The following is a 17,091-nucleotide window of genomic DNA, read 5'->3' as shown; positions in this document are numbered from 1 at the left end:
AAATTGTGGATTACACAAATTATTTTTATTATTTCATAATTTACAAGATTAATACGTGATTAATATCAAATGTTGATAGATTTTTATAGACTCTTTTATTTTGTGATCAGATATTTTGTTAATGAATCTAATTTTATTATACCTTATAGTAGTATATTATGGACAAATATAACTTTAAATTATGTTATTTTAGCTCATAATATGTAATTTTGTAATTAACACATTAGGGGTCCCTGCACTCAGCCAAAGTGAAAATTTTTGTTTTTGATTCAAGTATGCAGTAATACATTGAAAATTGAATTTAAGAATCATCAAATTATAATTAATATTTGCCTAAAATTGAAAATGATTTATTAAAAATATTTTAGAATAAAATGGTGTATATTTATCTAGAACCAAATAGTTAAGGTATCATTTTTCCTTTTTTAAATATATGTTGATATTAAAAAATAAAAGGGGATGTAGTGTTGTGAAAGTAAACTTGTTTTACTATGTTATGTGTGTAAATTGTTAGAGGAATAAGTTAGGTATTTTCAGTGAAGTGGAATGAGTTAGGTTGAGAATTAGTGTGGTAGTTGAGAATAAAGGAGTGATTGTGATTAAATTTATTTAGTTTATGTGTGCAGTCTATTTTGAGTTTTGGGTACTACAAATACCCTTGTTGTTTATGTCATTAGTATCTCAAAAAAAAAAAAAAAAGCGATCAAGTCTAAGAAGTCTCTGAATGTAAAGCTTTAATGAAATAAAGTGTTTGATTTTTCAAAATTCTCCAACACAGTGATATCATAGCTAGCAATAGATCCTCCACACAGCAATGTGGCATACGAAATTGAAGAGCTCAACAAGAGAAACGCAGCATCCTAAAAATTAATCTGAGCAGAGGTCAGACGTTCCCACACTGCTGTTGGAAGTTTGCTATCCGAAAATTGAGTTGACTTACAAAGTTGACTAAGTTGAATTGAGTTAAGCCGAGTCAAACTGAGTTGAGCCAAACTGAGTTGTAGCTTGTTTGACGGAGCCGCATAAGCTGCATCTCCTTGACTGCACCATTGAGCCATTGACCACACCAAGCCGTTGACTAGTCAATAATTGACTGTTGACTTTAGGTTGACTTTGACCAAAACATCAATTTTTTTATTTGAATCTCTCCTAAGTTCTTTGACATTTTAGATTCATTCGAGCATTAAGAATCTCCAAATCCTCACTGAATTTGTGAGTTATGGTAAATGTTGGCGTGGTGTTTTTCTAACTTCTATAATTAAAGGGAAGCATGTTCAACAACTAAAATATCAAAATGAAGACTCTATTAGGTGCACACGATGTATGGGAAGTCGTAGAGAAAGGTTTTACTAAACCAGAATATGAAGTTACTTTAACTGCGGCATAAAAAGATAATTTGAAAGACATGAAAAAGAAAGAGAAAGAGGCAAAATATTTGATTTTTCAATCGTTAGATGAAGGTGCTTTTGAAAAGATTGTCAGTCCCACCTCCTCAAAATAAGCTTGGGATAAGTTATAGACCTCTTACAAAGGAGCTAAACAAGTCAAGAAATTTTATTTCTAAATCTTAAGAGGAGAATTTGAATCCTTACATTTGAAGGTATCTAAATCTATTTCAGATTATTTACTCTAGTTGTAACGATTGCTAATGAATGAAAAAGAACTAGTGAAGAGCTAAACGAAGTAACGATCATTGAAAAGATGCTTTATTTGGTGGATTTGAAGTTTGACCAAATTATCATGGCAATTGAGGAATCAAAAAATTTGGAGGCTATGATGATTGAGCAATTTTAAAAAAGGTTGCAAGCCAATAAAAAACACAAAGAAGAAGTACAGGATTAAAAAACTTCTAAGATGGAAATTAATCCAAAAAAGAGAGAAGAAAGCTCCAATAACAAGAAAAGACAAAATGTCCAAGGTAGAGGCTGAGGATGGGATAGAGGTCATGGTCAAGGACGAGGCTAGAATTTCAATACCAACAACTCAAGTTATGAAAGAGGAGAAAGCTCAACCAGAGTATAAGGAAAAGGAAACCTAAGATTGAAGCATGACAAATCCCATGTACATTGCTACAGTTGTCAAAAGTTTGGCCACTATGCTTCTGAATGTAAGACTCCCAATAATAAAGTTAAGGACAAGACAAATCATGTGGAAGAGAAGGCTGAGAAGAATAGAATAGTACTATTAGCATACTTGGACAATTATGGAGATCAAGAAAATACTTGATATCTTGATACTGGTGCGAGCAATCATACGTATCACTCAAAGATGATTCCAAATTTGTAAAATAGAGAGGTAAAGTCCTTATTTATTTAAAAGATGGAAGGCATCAATTTATTTCAAATGTTTATTATGTGATCAATCTGAAAGGCAACATCTTGATTTAGATTAACTTTTAGAAAAAGGCTATGATATTCACATTAATGATTAGTCTTTTATAAGAGATGACAAAGCAAACTTAATCATGAATGTAAAAATATCAAAAAATAAAATGTTCTCTTTGAATATTTAAACTGATGTTGCAACATGTTTAAAGATGTGTTACAAGGATGCATCATGGCTTTGTCATCTTTGATTTGGGCATCTCAACTTTGGAGGACTGGAGTTACTATCCAAGAGGAATATGGTGAAAGGTTTACTATGCATCAATAACCCTAATCATTCTTGCGAAGGATGCTTACTAGGGAAGTAATTCAGAAAAACTTTTCAAAAGAGTCAAACTCAAAAGCAAAATAGCCGCTTAAGCTCATTCATGCAGACGTTTGTGGTCTAGTTAAGCTAAGCTCCCTTAGAAAAAGTAATTACTTATTTCTCCTCATAAATGATTTTTCAAGAAAAACTTGGGAGTACTTTTTGAAGTAGAAGTAATAAGTTTTTTAAGCTTTCAAGAAGTTTAAAGCTACAGTGGAGAACAGAAATAGGCACAAGATTAAAGCCATGAGATCTGATCGAGGAGGAAAAATCATTTCTAGAGAATTCATTTATAAAGAATTCCAAGAGTTTTGTGAAGTAAATGAAATTCAACATCTTTTTACTATTCCTTGATCCCCTAACAAAATGGAGCAGTAAAAAGGAAAAATAAAATCATTCTCAACATGGCAAAAAGCATGTTGAAATGCAAGAGATTGCCAAAACAATTATGGGTTGAAGTTATTGCTTGTACGGTCCACTTATCCAACAAATCTCCAACAAGAAAAGTAGGGGCAAGAAACCACAAGAAGCATGGAGTGGCAGAAAGCCAAACATCTCCCACTTTTTGGAAGCATAGGTCATGTACATGTTTCAGATGGGCAAAGAACCAAGTTAGATGCCAAAAGTGAGAAGCTCATCTTCATCATCTATGGCAATAATTCCAAAGGATATAAACTATATAATCCAAACAATAGGAAGATTGTAATAAGTTGAGATGAAATATTTTATGAAGAAGGAGAGTGGGATTTTGGCTCTCATTTGGATGACTCTAACTTCTTTCCTCTTCAAGAAAATGAACAGATAATAAAGGAGGAAGCAAGAAAAGAACAGCAAGAGCCTACTAATCCACTAACCTCTTCAGCTTTAACCACTCATGAAGATTCACCACCATGATTTTTGGAGGAGAAAGATGTGGCCCGCATGAGAAGTTTACAAGATCTTTATAAGGAAATTGAGAGATTTGATAGCCTCACCCTTTTTTACCTCTTTGGTAATTGTGAGTCAGTGAACTTCCAAGAAGTTGTACAAGATGAGAGTTGAGACAAGTAATAGATAAAGAAATTAAAGCAATTATGAAGAATGACGCTTGGAAACTTGCCATTCTTTCCAAAGGTCACAAAGCTATTAGTGTCAAATGGTTGTACAAGATGAAGAAAAACAGCAAAGGTGAGATCGAAAAGTACAAGACAAGGTGTTGATTGCTGGAGAATGCATATTTATAAATGGTAAAATTATCATTTTGTGCTCTAAACCTCACTAACATTTTTACTTTTATGTGTTTAAGTCATTTAAAGTTTTATTGTGTATATGCTTTGTTATGATTTGAGTATTTTACGTATTTTAGTGGTATTTTGGTTATTTTATAATTAATGAGATATCAAATAACAAAACAAATAGCACTTTTTAGCTTAGAATAATTGAAAACCTTAAGAAGGGTATAAAGGACAAAATTATAATTTTACAATTTTGGTGATGTCCAACTGTTGTAACATTGACTGATAATGTGGTATTGACTAGCTGATGTGACATTGATTGATGATGTGACAACATCTTATTGGACTGAAAAATACTGATGGCATTGATTGAAGACATGACAATATCCTATTGGACAAAAAATTACTGATGTAGCGTTGACCAATGACGTAAAAGCATGTTATTGGACTGAATCACAACCCTTACGATGTGTTCTAATCAATCAAATATTGCCACATAGTGAAATCCTAAGTGTCCGGATTGTTTTCATCCGATAACTATGATTTTTCCATTGTATCTATAAATATGGGGTTTCCCTCTAATTTAATAGCTTTGAATCCAAATATGAGCTCTATTTTCTACAATTTTTACTTTATCTTGCATTTTCTATGTATTTTAATGAAATTACGATTTACCCCAAGTTTAAATATAAGTGGTTAATTTAATTTCAAGTTTGGGTCGAAGGTGAAACCTTAAAATGATCTATAGACTTTATTTGATAAGTTTATTTTCATTTCCTCTTTGATTTATATGGTTGTTTTGACCTATTATTGATAGACAATGTATCTTGTCTAAATTTTGCGCGGTATACCAATTTCCTAGTGAAAGATCATTACTGTCTTGCACAATGAGCAGTTTACACCATATTTATTAACAAAAATACCATTTTTTATTTTAAATCTTAGTACTGTTCAAAAATCATTCCAGTCGATTCACATACATGCTTAGAAATAACCCTGGACATAATTAAATCTACCTCTTTGTAGGATCGATGCTTTTCACCATAAATTTATACTACAATAGATTCGTGCGTTTATGAGTACAAAAAAATTTGCACAATAAGTTTTTGGCCTCTTTGTTAGGGTGGTAAGTCATTTTAATTTGTAGAGTTAGTTTTTTTTTTTTGTAAATATTGTGTATATAACATTACATGAAAGTTTGGAGTGCATTTTTATAATATGTGTGCAACAACGTGATAACATCAGTATCCTAACTTCTCCTCTCTCTTTATTTTCATTAATCTTGTTTTTAATTTTCTTTGCATGAACAGTCGAATGTCACATATGATCTAGAAACTATAGACTTTGAACTAGAAAAGATACTTCGCACACATAGACACATTGTACCATAAGAGAGGCCAGTTAAGGACTATTTCAGTGCCTTAGCTTATTTGAGCACATCATCCATAAGATACCCAAACGTAGTTGCTAGGAGTTTTGAGTTAAAACCTAGAGTGCTAAATTATCTCCCGTCATTGTATGTCTTAGAAAATGAAGACCTATACAATCATTTGAATGAATTTTATGTTGTTTGCTAAACCTTAAATATTAAAATTTTACAAAAGAATATGTTAGGCTTAGATTGTTTCTGTTCTCTCTAAAGGATAGAACTCGTTCTTAGTTATATACGTTGCTTGCTAATAGTATCACATTGTGGGAATGAATGATAACAAAGTTTTTAATAAAATACTTTCCAGTGCATAAAACCAAATTTATTCATTGGGAGATCTCGGAGTTTACTCAGAGAGAAGCCTAGTAGTTCTTCGAAGTATAAAAGTGATTTAATGGGCGACTCTTGAAATGTCTACATCATGGGTATAAAAATGGCACCAGTATCAATATTTCTTGGATGGACTATAGCGACATGTACAAGAATGGCTAATGGCGACAAGTGGAGATAGGCTAATGGCGACAAGTGGAGATAAGCTAATGTCTAAAAGCACATCAGAAATTTGGAATTTATTTCAGCGACAAGGGGATAATTCCTAACAACGAATCAAATCATTTAGGAATGTGAAAAAAATTCAAAGGAGTAAATGAAGTCCACATTGGCGAATCAAGATTAGACATCAAAGAAGTCAAAGCAATAGTTGAAGGACTTTCTCGCCAAGTAGCTTCACTAAGAGCTATTAAATCAACAGAGACACATACCTACAATTAATTTGACCATGATTCATATCCAGATCAAGCTAATACCATAAATGTGATGAGAAAACAACCAAACTACAACTTATGATTCTAAGTAGAGAGACCATCCTAACTTTTCGTAGTCTCAAGGATTCCAATAGAGCAGGACAGTAACTCTCAGTCACTATTTAGACAGTACAATCAAAACCAGAGCTACTCACAAACCAAGCTATAGGAAGAGGCACTCAAAATTTAAAAATTTTGACTCATTCTACATTGGAACAACAAAATTGCACTATTGAAGAACTGCAGAATAAGATGAGAGTTGGCATAAATTCACAAGCCCAATTGATTTTGAATCTCAAAAAGATGGTGAGTCAACTTGCTTCTTTAGTTCAAACTTTGGCAATGACTGTTGAGAAAGGCAAATTCACAAGTTAGTTAGTGTTCAAACCTAAAAGAGTACCAGTTCACCCCAGCAGCATGAAGAAGTCAAAGTCATTATAACCTTGTGAAAAGGTAAAGAAGTCAGCAATAAAGTAGAGATGTTGGTGAAAAAGACAACTCAAGTTGAACTCTTAGACTTTGAGGACTCATCACTAAAGGAGAACGAAGAAAGCAACCCACGATAATACATCCCCAAAACTCTTTTCCCTTAGAGGTTAGCTAAAGGTGAGATTATGGAAATCTTTAAATAGGTACATGTTAACATCCCTTTGCTGCATGCTATAAAACATATGCCCTTTTATGCCAATTTTTTTAAAGACCTTTACACCAAAAAAAGAAGCATCCATATTAAAAAAAAAAATTTCTAACAGAAAACATTAGTTATATATTGCAGCATAAAATTTTCTAAAACTTTAAGACTTATGCTCTTCTACTATCTCGTATAGTATTAGGAACCACATATTTGAGAATGATTTGTGGGACTCAGGAGCTAGTAAAAATCTTTTGCCTTACTCAGTATTTATGAAACTTGGATTATGAGAATTACACCCAACTCCAATCGTTTTACAGCTACCAGATCAATCCATGAAAACACTCTCACGGTATTGTAGAGGATGTGCTCATCTAAGTAGACAAATTTTATTTTCTTGTTGAATTTATTGTAATTGATGCTCAAACAATGCAGGATTTAAAGAAGCACATCTTAATTATTTTAGGAATAGCTTTTTTTGGCACTACTGATGCCACATTCAATGCAGGATTGAAATTATACAATTGTCTTTTGGCAATATAACCATGAGTTGAATATCTTTAACATTGCGAAGCAACCTCGCTATAGAGATGAAGGAATTGTTGATGTGGATTTAATTGAAGAATTAGTTGATCATACTTTTCCTTCTAACCTTAGTGATGACTCTTTACAAAATTATTTAACTTACTTTGGTATGAATTTTGATACTGACAGATCAATTGACGAGTTCAATGCCTTGCTTGATTCGTCACCATCTATGGATACCAATAAATTGAAGTCCAGAGCAGAGCAATTAGTACCATCAGGGAAGAAACTCAACCTATCATCATAAGCACCACCAAAGCTTGAGCTGAAACCATTACTCGACACTTTGGAATATGCATTCTTTGGAGAATAAAGCACTTTGCCAGTAATCATTTCACTTTCTCTTGATGACAAGCAAAAAACTAAGTTGTTGGGTCTTTTAAGAGAGCACAAAGAAGCATTTGGATGGTCCAAAGCCAACATAAAAAGTATAAACCCAGTAGATTACATGCATTACATTCGCTTTGATGAAAATGCTAAACATACTAAGAAAAATACAACATCAGTTAAATTTTAATATGAAAGAAGTCATTAGACCTAAAGTTCTTAAATTATTAGATGAATGTATCATTTATCCAATTTCTGATAGTTCATGGGTAAGTCCTATGCAAGTTGTCTAAAAAAAGTCAGGAGTCACAATAGTTACCAACGTCGACAATGAATTAATATTCCCTAGAGTGACTACAGGGTGGCATGTATAAATTGCTTATAGGAATTGAATTCTATTACACGTAAAGACTATTTTCCTTAACCATTTGTCGATCAAATGCTTCATAGATTAGTGGGTCATGAATTTTATCGCTTTCTAAATAGCTACTTAGGATATAACCAGATCCCCATATCACCAAAGGACCAATAACCACTATCATTTGCGCTTTTGGTACTTTTGCATATAGGAGAATGCTATTTGGGTTATACAATGAACTTGCTACATTTTAACAATGCATGTTAAGTTTTTTCTTATATAGTTGAATGTTTTCTTGAAGTCTTTATGGATGACTTTTCTATTTTTGGTGATTTATTTGATCATTGTTTGCATCATCTAACACTAGTTCTGTAAAAATGTATAGAGAAGAATTTGGTCGTAAACTGGAAGAAGTGTCATTTTATGGTAAAATAAGGTATTATTTTGAGTCATAAAACAAGGTATTGTTTTGAGTCATATCATTTCGAGCAAATATATTGAGGTTAACAAAGCCAAGGTGGATATCATCTCTAATTTTCCTCCACCTAAAACAATAAGAGAAGTAAGATCTTTCCTTGGACATACAGGTTTTTATAGATGTTTCGTTAAAGATTTTAGCAAAATCTCTTTAAACCCTTATGTAATCTACTTGATAAGGATGTACATTTTGTCTTTGATGATTCATTAGTTGAGGGATTTAAAAAAATAAAGCAATTGTTGACCTTATCGCCCATCATTCAGCCCCCAAACTGGAACTTACCTTTCGAGCTTATGTGTGAAGCATTTAATTATGCAATAAGAGCAGCATTAAGACAAAGATTGATCAAATTCCATGTCATTTACTGCGCTACTATGACATTGAATAATCCATAGTTAAATTACTCAACCATTAAAAAAGAAAAGCTGGAAATAATGTTTACATTAGAAAAATTTTGATCTTATCTCATAGGATGTAAAATAATTGTGTTAGTAGATTATGCTGCTCTTAAATATCTTTTTACAAAGAAAGATGCAAATGCTAGACTATTTTGATGGGTGTTATTTTTGTAGAAATTTGACCTTGAGTTCAAAGATAAGAAAGACATAGAAAATGTAGTGGTAGATTATCTCTCTCGTCTCAATTTTGACATAATTCCAAACCTATCACTATTGAACAAATCATTTCCAGATGAACAACTAATGAGCATGGAAGTACTATCATGGTATGCTGATATGGTTAACTATCTTATTACAAGTCAACTTCCAGAGCATTGGACTAAGTAAGACAAAGTCAATTTTTTTACGGAAATAAAAAATTTCTTTTGGGATGATTCTTGTCTATTCAAATATTGTGCAGATCAACTTGTTAGAAGATGTGTCCCAGAGTGAGGATTTCAAAACATCTTTTCGTTATACAATAAATAAACTTATAAAGGCCATTTTAGTACCAATAAAACAGCTACTAAAGTTTTACAATGTGGTTTCTATTGACGAACTTTATTTTGAAATGCTTACACTTTTTATTCTTTATATAATAGGTGTCAGCGCTCATGAAGCATTACACAAAGGAACATGATGCCACTGAACCCTATTCTAGCGGTCAAGATTTTTTATATGAGGGGCATCAATTTCATAAGACCCTTTCCTTATTCTTTTAGCCAAAAATTCATGTTAGTTGTTGTTGACTACATATCCAAGTTAGTAGAAGCAATTTCATGCAAAACCAATTATCACAAGGTGGTGATAGGATTTTTAAAAAGCAACATTGTTTTGCACTTTCGATTATGTAGGGTGATAAATAATGATGGTGTTACCTACTTTTGTAACAAATAGTCAAGGTTTTTTTGGCAAAGTACTCCGTCACACATAAGGTGGCTACCCCATACCATCCTCAAACCAGTGGCCAAGCTGAGATCTCCAATAGAGAAATAAAGCATATATTAGAAACGATAGTGAGACCAAATAGAAAAGATTGGTTATTGAGACTTGATGATGCACTATGAGCATATAAAATGACTTTCAAAACCCCTGTTGGGATGTCACTCTATAGGCTAGTGTATGGAAAAGCTTATCACCTCCATATGAAACTCGAGCATCATGTATATTGGGCCATCAAGAAATTGAATTTTGACATGCAATAGGTTGGATTAGAAAGAAGATTTCAATTGAATTTTGTCTTCATTTTACTTATTTCAAATCTCTATTTTGACTAACCACCCATTTAATAGATACTAGCTAAGAAGGAGCCTAAAAAAGGTCTAACTTAGTGGAACAAATTAAGACAACACATGGTTTTAAATTAAGTTTCCCAAGTTGAGTTAATCTCGATTTGAATAAAGTCATGCTTAATCTCGATTAGTGAAGAACTAGACATAGAGATTCACCTTATAGGGCAATTGTAACCTAGAACGTATAGTGTTGTATCTAATGCTAGCATAACAACTGGTCACTGTTAGGTTGCATTTAGATATAAGATAACCAACATACTACAGCTGATGATGCATTAGGGATTCTACCAATTGCTGTAGTAGATTCTGTAACAACAGAATCTTAATTGCAAAAACAATCAATACCATTAAGTGAGTTTGATCACTCAACTACTCCTTTCCCATTGAGTAGATCCCTGATTTTGATTTGAAATTTTCCTTATTGCATTTTGTTTATTGCATTTTTAATTTAGCTAGTTCATTAGTTTCATTAATTATTTCATTTTAATTTAGCCTGAAATTGCACTATTAAGATTGATGTAGCAAATCCCATAACATCAATCCATGTGCAGACAATCTAAATACTCATCATTATATTACTTGCTGTATACATTTACACATTTGACACCTATAGCAATAAGTAATCCAACAGTACTTGATCCTATATTTATCCATATAAATGGTTAATGAAGAATTAAATGACATAATAATTAATTGGCAATAGAAATGTAAAATACTCGTAACCTTAGCATTTTTTTAGATTGGTCTATATTAATTTATTTTTTGTAATTAAATTTGTTTAATAACTTACTACTAGATTTATAGATTCCCTATGGCTCAACCCTAGATTCACCTATTTATATTATAATTAGACATTCTTATATTTGGGAGTAATTAAAATTTTTGAGTTGTGCCAAGTTTTTGACGCTGTTGTCGCGAAATTTTCTAAATTTGGTGTCAATTTCATTTTTATTTAGTGTTAATTTCATTTTTATTATTTTTATTTTCGATTCTCATTGAATATTTTTGCCCTATATTTCTCTTTTTGTCATTCCTTTGCTTAGTTCTCATAACTTTATTTTTTTGTAAAATTTCAATTAGCTTTATTTTTCTTAAATTACTTGTTACCATGAAACTTATGAAAAACTTCATTTTAACCCAAATGTTCCTGATAATAAGTCCCTGAACAGAATTGGAACTTTGATCTTTGTATTATGACTTGTTTTTTGCACTTTTGGACATTGTGGACTAAATGAGTTTAGACTTTTTAACATTGTGGACTAAATAAACATGGACTTTTGTTATAACTGAAGCCTAAATTTAAATTGATTTCTTAATTAGTTGGTAATTTTGAAAAGTGGGTTCTACATCTTGAGGTAAGTATATCTTCCTATTTCTCCTTGTAATTTCATTTTTTTAAGGTTCTTTTTTTTTCTATTGTTAATTTGCATAGCTAGTTTTATAATAACATACATCGTTATTTTGTTAATGTGTTATTATTTTATGTTTAGTTAATTAATTTATTTAAATGAGTGGTTTTATAATACTGCCTATTGAGTTATTTTGAGTTCAGTTAAAAAGTTTTTAGTTCATTTATTTTTATTTTTGTACATTCTTATTGCTTGCTTATTTAATTTTAATTTTTATTATTTTAAAAAATTTTGTAACATAAACAGAATCAGATTTAAGTTTCTCCCTTTGTCAATAAAGAAAAAAGCTAAAACATTGCTGTAAAATCTTAGATCAAAATCCATCAGAACTTGGGAAAAAATGCAAGCACAACTTTTGAAAAATTGCTTTCCAACCCATAAAACAAAATTCTTTCAAAAGAAAATTCACTACCTTCACTCAAAAACCTAGAGAAACTCTTTACTGATATTGGCGTAGGTATAAGGAATTACTTAACATTTGCCTACATCATAGTTTTGAAACATGGAGGTTAATATCATATTTCTACGAGGAATTAACACGCTAAAGTAGACAGATTGTTGAAATGATGTGTAATGTGAGTTTAGAGACAAAAGCCTCGGAGCTGCATTCGATTATCTTCACGATATAGCAGAGAATGCATAATAGTAGGATACAGTTGGTTTTTGTGAGACATCGAATAAATCTCAATCATTGCCATTTGGCAGAGGCATGTATGACCTTAGAGAAGACCATGACTTTTAAAGTCAAATTTGCATCTTTAGTTAGAAAAGTCAAAGTATTGGGTTAGAAATGATTGATCATGTTAAATCTGTTCAAGATATTGCACATCAGGTTTGCAATTGCACTAACCATTCTACGTAGGACTGTCCGACCTTACCAACTTTGAAAGAAAGTTTGCACAAACAAGCAAATATCATAGATAATTTGAAAAGGCCATGTCCTAATCCATACTCACAAACTTACAATTTCAATTGGTGAAATCATCAAAATGTTAGTTGGAGAATTGACAATCATACATAATCTTCACAACCACCTCATCCACATTAGAATTTTCAAAACTCCAAGAGTTCATTCATAGAAAAAGAAGAGTCCATCGATAACTAAACCATGTAAACCTTAACAAATTTGACAGATAGCATCTCCAAACTAACATTAGCCGTCACCATTAAAAAATATATGTAAGTTTCCTTCCTAATCAGAGCCAGACCCTAAAAGTAACAATATCCTCAAATGACTAGTACAAGAAACCACAATATGAGCCAAGTAAAATTGGTTATAACCCTTCGTGGTAGTAAAGTTATCAAATAATACATTTTTTATCCTTGTGAAATAGTTAAGAGTCAATTTCAGAAAGTAAGGAAGAGTTTGATGAACTCGTAACCCATGAAGAGATAATTAACTCTTCTCCTATACCTTTATTTCCTCAAATACAAATCAAGCCAAAGAAATCAAACTACAATCTTGAGTTTTATGAAGTTTTTAAATTGGTGAAGTTCAATATTTCTTTGTTAGTGTCATTAAATAGGTATTATCTTAGGCTAATGTTTTGAAGATCTGTGCACTATAAAAAGGAAACATGAGGTGCAAATGATTTCTAGCGAAACAAGTAATTTCTATTCTCTTAACTAATAATGCTTTAAAATATAAGGATCCTGATTGTTCAACTATTTCTTGCTTTATTGGAGATCATAAAATTGAACATACTTTACTTGATCTTGGTGCCAATGTCAACTTGCTTCTTTGCTCAGATATTGGAAACTTAATCTTAGTGAGTTAAAACTAACCTTCACTATTCTTTTACTTGTTGATAGGTCAGTTAAGGTTCTGAAAGGGATAATTAAAGTTGTCTTGGTCTGAGTCAATAAATTTATATATCCTGTGGATTTTATTGTTTTAAAAACTGAATTAATTGCTAATGCATGCAAACAAATTCTTGTCATATTAGGTTGACCATCTCTAGCCACTGTTAATGCCTTAACTAATTGTCAGAATGGAGTGATGAAATTATCTTTCGACGACATTACATTGGAACTCAATATGTTCAATATTGTAAAAGACCTTATTGAGGAATACATTCAGGATGAGATTTCTACACACTCTATGGAAATTTATTTAGTAGTTCATTTAAATCGAGTAAGAAATTAGAATGTAATACTGCTAACTGAAGAGACAAAAGAAGAGGAAGCACACAAGCTTGAATTGAAGCCCTTACCAGAAGAATTCGAGTATGTGTGCTTAGGAGATCAACAAACTTTTCCAATAGTAATTTCTTTTCAAATTACAAGCGACCAAGAAAGGAAGCTACTAACTATTCTAAAAAGTACAAATCTGCATTTAGTTAGACCTTCATGGACATAAAAGGCATTAATTCTTTAATTTGTACACACAAAATCCACTTAGAGCAAAATGCCAAAACAAGTCGTCAACCACAAAGAAGACTAAACCTTCATATGCAAGAAATGGTAAACGAGGCCCTTAAACTACTAGATGTAGGAATTATTTATCCTATCTCTGATAATAGATTGATAAGTCGAACACATTAGTACAAAATAAATCTATAATAACTATAGTGAAAAAAATGTGAGCTAATCCCAACGCAAGTCCCTTCTTGTTAACACATGTGCATTGATTATAGAAAATTAAAGATGCTATGGAAAAGACTATTTTTCCCTTCCATTTTTAGACCGAACTCTCGAAAAAGTAACATGACGCCCTTGCTATTGCTTTCTTGATGGCTACTCAAGCTATTATTGAATTCCTATTGCCTTAAGAGACTAGGAAAATACCACATCACATGCCCATTTGGAACATTTGTATTTCAGATAATGCCTTTTGGATTCTGTAATGCTTCTACAATATTTCTGAGATACATGTTAAGTGTTTTTAGCAACATGATTGAAAATTGTTTGGAAGTTTTTATGGATGATTTAACTATATTTAAAATTTTTTTGATGAATATCTTGATAATTTAAAAGAGTTTTGGAAGGGTGTAAAGAAAAATGTCTTGTTTTAAATTAGGAAAAACATTATTTTATGACCATTTTTGGAATTGTCATGGGCCATGTCACGTCTACAAATGGAATTGAAGTTGATAAAACCAAAGTCAAAGTCATCTCCAAATTACTTTCACCAAAGACAGTTAGGGAAGGTCATTCCTTTTTAGGACATGCAAGTTTTATAAAGGCTTTATTGTCATATCTAGGCCACTTTTCAACCTTTTGATAAGAAACACATTGTTTAAGTGGATTGAAGATTGGTAGATAGAGTTTGAAAAGATAATCAGCTATAATGTCATCCCTCGATTGTTTTTTACATTTTGAGTTAATGTGTAATTGATAACTCCATGAAATGAGAGTTACTACAGTAATTCTAGACTTAAATCAAGATCACTTAGAGAGTAAATGAGGTGTTTTTATTATATTTTGGATATATTTTGCCTAAACATTCATTTTAGTGAGTCTTAATAAGTTTTGCTTAAATTAAAGTAATTTGTGCTCAAAACATGTGCATAATTGTAGGTTTTCAGAAGTTTATAATTCATGAAGGGATGCTGAGATATTAGACCAGCAAGAGGAGGAAAGAATATTGCCACAAAAAAAGTTAAGCACAATCGAGAACAGTGCAGTGTTCTAGCCGTTGTCAGAGCAACCATTGCAGTAGCAATCCTAGAGAACTGAGGGAGAAAACTTAGCGCGGGTCAGCTGCAGAATTGCGATCTGCAATTTCCTAATTTAACTTATGCACGCCCAAGGCTTTTGTTTACCCTAATTTTTAGTTATAAAATGAGGCGTGCACCACATAAAACGGCGGCAAGAAATTATCATTAAGGACTTTAGAGAGAAAAAGAAGAAGAAGATCAGAATTTGATGGTTGTCGAAGCCAACAAAAATAAATTCCTACTCTAAATAAATTGTATATAGTGATTGAGCAGGGTCGTGTCCACAGAGATCGGTAATTATTTAAATCCTTTTGAAACGTAAAACGTAAAATGGGGGAATTGTTGACAATAATAAAAATCAAATTAAAAATAACAAGAATGCAAATTAAAGTTGTAATTCAAATTGGAGAAAGCTCTGGTTGAAGGAATTAACTCAGCTTGATTTGACTACTGATCATTGATTCAAATATAGATTATTATTACTCATGAATAGACCGGTTATAGCTACTGAGACCCTCTAATAGTCAATCTCTCCTTAACTAGTCGATAACCAAGGTACTACCGTTGGTTATTTCCCTAATCAATAGACAACCCTAGATACGATCATATGATTTAATCAATTGACAGCTTGAAAAACCAGAGAGACCCAAATCCTAATCAATACATATGATGATTCATTTAAATTAGATTGTTTATTCTCACAACACAACTCTCTGCTATGTTATTTGTCACAAACATTAAATTCTTCATACGATGAATCCTTTAATTGACAATAGATTAAGTTGATAATTAAATAGTGGCCAATTACCTAATTAACAAACATAATCATGAAAATAATTCAAAGAATAAACAAATACCCAAAAAGCAATAAAATAATTAAAGCACAAGAAAGATCTCACAGTAGTGATGAATCAAAGCTTCATTATCCTTCAACCAGAAAATAGGTTTAGTTCTTCATAGAGAGAAGAGAAAAATTAAGATCTAGGGTTTATTTCTTTTCTCCAAATCAAATCCCCTTTTTCACAATAGATTCCTCCTTTAAATACTCTCTCTCTCTTCTCTTTTAGAATTCTATTTAAAATAAAATCCTAATATCTGAAATATTAAATTCGTAATTACAAAAATAACCAAAAATACAAAACACGTTAAACTAAAAACTGCAGGTCCGCAGTTGACAGCACGCGCCCACGCCTTATCAACAAAGTTCTTCTGACGCTCATAATTTCTCCAAGAGAACAATCATCCTTAAACATTATCTTATAGCTCAATTTTATCATCAATCAATAGAATTGCACCTACAAAAGTAAAACACAAGTAAATCACTATTATTAAGTGCAAAACATTGATATTAAGGGAAGTAAATAATGCAAAACTAGTGCATAAATTGCACTCTAACAAATTCCCCCACACCAAGATGATGCTTGTCCTCAAGCATATAACTCAAGACTAATCTCAAATCTCCACTAAATTCTCATCTCAACTCATCCAAAAACAATTTTAAGCAAGCATACCTCAAGAAATTAAGTCGATCAACATTCAAGAGACAAGGATCACTACTAGAAAAATGGGCTACCATGACAGAGAATATCTGTCATCCGACCCTGTTTATGATAGAGTTTCTATCTGTCATTGTAGCCCCTCTCACAAACTTGTGACAGTAATTTATCTATCATAGGTATATGTGACAGCTTATAGCTATCACAAATGTGTCACAACAAAAGCAACGTCATTTTAATATTTTAGTGGTAAATTTTTTTTATTGTGAAAAATCTTTTGGC

The sequence above is a fragment of the Citrus sinensis genome, chromosome 8 (assembly GCF_022201045.2).
Source record: "Citrus sinensis cultivar Valencia sweet orange chromosome 8, DVS_A1.0, whole genome shotgun sequence".
Lineage (NCBI taxonomy): Eukaryota > Viridiplantae > Streptophyta > Magnoliopsida > Sapindales > Rutaceae > Citrus > Citrus sinensis.
Note: the sequence above shows the minus strand (reverse complement) of the source record.